The sequence below is a fragment of the Muscardinus avellanarius genome, assembly GCF_963383645.1.
Source record: "Muscardinus avellanarius genome assembly, chromosome: 12".
Lineage (NCBI taxonomy): Eukaryota > Metazoa > Chordata > Mammalia > Rodentia > Gliridae > Muscardinus > Muscardinus avellanarius.
This window is the reverse complement of record NC_137798.1, coordinates 37,886,165-37,889,353: the sequence shown is the minus strand read 5'-3', so window position 1 is coordinate 37,889,353 and position 3,189 is coordinate 37,886,165. Positions and strand designations below refer to the sequence as shown.

General features: G+C 41.5%; 1 pseudogene across 1 annotated transcript; it reads right to left on the bottom strand.

The window, feature by feature from the left end:
* Positions 1-356: 356 nt before the first annotated feature.
* On the bottom strand, positions 357-907 carry LOC308271205 (NOP protein chaperone 1-like; annotated as a pseudogene). The gene has a single exon. The product of its transcript is annotated as an NOP protein chaperone 1-like (transcript).
* Between the last annotated feature and the right edge of the window lie 2,282 nt (positions 908-3,189).

The window sequence follows — 3,189 nt, the reverse complement described above, 5'->3', positions numbered from 1 at the left end:
AAAACAAACCTTAGGAAGGTATCTTTCAATAAAAACAGATGAGCTGCAACCAATATCAGGCCAAAAGATCAGACCATGTCCAAGTAAGGCAAAGGCCTCACTATAACCAAATTAATTCTGCACCTTATTTTCTGCATTCAGCCCTCCCTACATAGTAGAACTCTCTGGATGCCCTTACATTTTGAGTGCTGACCAATTCATAAACTTTTCTCTGCTCAAATAAACCATTACATCTGTTTAAAGTTTTTTCTCTAAAATGTAAAAGCACCACTGGTACCAGAAATTCAAGACAGCCAGTGAATCACAATCCTTCTCAGAGTTAACAGTACATATCACCTATTTCTCTTCAGGTTATTTCACTGTTTCTTTCTTTTACTTGCTGGACCATCCAAAACTTCCATCTTGCCTCTTCTACCTTCCGAATTAGGACGTTTAAGGTTCTCTACGGTGACTTCACGAGGGATGGTGTCATCTTCATCCTCAGTTTCTCAACTGTCTTCTGAACTCTCCTGAGAACTCTCTTCAGAACTGTCTTTTCCTTTGAACTCGGAATGGTCCATCTCAAATAAGGCCACATCCATCTGGATGACTTTTCCAAGGGTCCCATCGACATTTTCAGTATTGAAATGACCTGGTGGAGCAACTGCCATTTCCTTTCTTAGTTTTTCATTTGCTTGGGCCATCTGTGGAAGGAAGGTCTGAACTTGTTCTAATAATGGACTCCTCTCTACACGAACTGTTTGAAGAGCAGAGGTCTTTCTGAAATCAGGCTTGGAGTTGATAAGCAACCTGTCCCATATACTGTCAGCAGCTCATCAGACACTGAGACCCCGGCGCGGTCCCGGGTGGACGACGAGCAGCTGGAGCCGGGGCTGGCGCTGGTGCATAGCTCGCTTTCGACCTCCATGCTTCCCAAGCCCCGTGCAGCGCTTTCTAGGATTTAAAGAATATCAACCTGCAATACTCTGTTTCTGCCCTGGGTAAGAAAGTTAAAGGGAAAAACACTCCAAACAAGAACATCTATATCACACAGCTCTTTAAATACCCCCCAGCCTGAACTTGGAGTCAGTTTTATAATTGTGAGCTCTGTAGATAACTTTGAAAAACAATTTGACTTACCAAAGTAAAACTAATTATACTTTCCCAAAAATCTATGCATTATGCACACTACCACCCTCCCTTCCAGGCATTTTCTAGTCAAAATCTGAATTTAGGAATAAATGCCCTAGAAATATTTTTTTCAACAGCCTCAAAATGATTATCTAATCATACTCCTCTCTGTTCTCCCTCTTTTTGTTTCAGTGATCAATCTGGTCCTATCTCTACAACCAAATAATTGTCCAGGGTCCTCAAGGGTACCCCACGCTCTGTACTTTCTTGAGTGGTACCTGTTGCATGCAATGGAAAGTTAGAACTAGATGGGACGGACAGAAATTAATACAGCTGTTTCTAAAGATGAGCGAAACTTGGCCCTGAGAAACAAACTCCCCAAGGCCATAGCTTATTAATGTTGTAACTCTGCCTCATCATTTCCCCTTGCATCTAGGTCACGTCAGGTTATTTATTTTTATTAGACAAAAGGTTTGGGACCACAGTAACTGCCTTCATTAAAATTTCTCTCAGAAAATAGATCTTATTTTTTTCTTTGAGTGTGTGTGGTAATGAGGATTGAACCCAAAATCCTTCTACCTCGGACCTACACCCCACCCCACCCTATTTCATTTTTGTTATTTTGAAACAAGGCCTAAGTTGTAGAGGGCCTCACTAAGTAGCTGAGGCTGGCTGTGAACCTGGATCTTCCTGTCTCAGCCCCCAAAGTTCTGGGATTACAAACATGTGCCACTATGCCTGTCAGAAAATAGCTCTTTAACAAACAGGAGTTTGAGTTTAGAAATTTCAAAAAGACTGGTTGTAGGGGGAGACACAATTGTTAGCAATGGGTGCCTTCCATGTCCTCAAATTCACTATGTCTGTGAATAACTCATATTTTTAAAATGTAATCATCTAGGTCTGAGTTGTGGTACCCTGATCCCTGGCAATTATAAAAATATAAGCCCTATTTGGCAGGGACTCTGTTTTATTCATTTGGAACCCTTTTCTTTCTCTAAGGTCCATTTTCCACCACCACCCCATTTTGTTACCTGTTATATTTAAGGTCTATCTAGTTCCTTTAAACAAAACTGTTACCAGATAAATATCTAACAGTCACTTATATTTCAGTATTCTTTAAGTTTAGAATTTCAGTTTCACCTGGAAAAAAAAAAAAAAGAAGAAGAAGAAAAAAGCAAGCAAGCACGCACGCACTGGCCCACCGCAGGCCTCTAGTCCCAGCTGGCAATGGAAGGCCCTTGTGGCCAGGCCATGTCCATTTTCCTTTCTGTACATATAGCCAAGCTTTGATTCTTTGAGAAAATGGCAAGCTGTTCACAGGAATAGCTCCTTCCCCTGTGACCTCCTGACTCCCTATTGTGGCTCTACTTAGCCTTCACATTTTTGCAGAATAATCAAAAACCCTGTCTTCCTGATATCTTTATCTTCCTTTCTCCAGCTGTCAAAACCTAGAAGGCATGGTTCTATCGCATATTTAGACTTGGCTATCCTGGTTATAAAATGCCAAACTGCCTATTTCCCACCCACTGCTCTGTGAAGCCAGACAGAAGGGCTCACCTTACAGAGGTATAAGCCCATCCTTAACTTCTATCTCACTAGGGGGCGCTGTTGCCATTTCTAGAGCCAATTAGCTTGTAAATGGAGAAAAGGGAAGCAGGAGAGCTCTTAAAGTCCTTGGGAGACATTTCTAGCTGGGCCCCTTTGCACAAACACTCTCTGCACAGTTCCTCAGCATCAAAGAACATTACACCTCACTGAGCCATACAATTCTGGCCGAAGCTCACAAATGATGCAATAAACAGAGGGCTGAAGATCTCTATGATAAAGGTCTAATGTGAGACTGATTTAGATACAGGGATATACATAATCATCATTATGACAACAGCTAGATGTGAATAATTAATCCTCACTTTCCACCAAAGAGAAAAATTCTGCCTAGAAAACCAAGTGGTGAACACTATCAGGCAGACTTAGACATATCAAATGCAACAAGAACAAACAGGAAATGCTCAAGTTCATCCCTGCTTTTCACAGTCATCTTTCCTGGTATGTGATGTCTAAGATTTCGGGAATGAACGC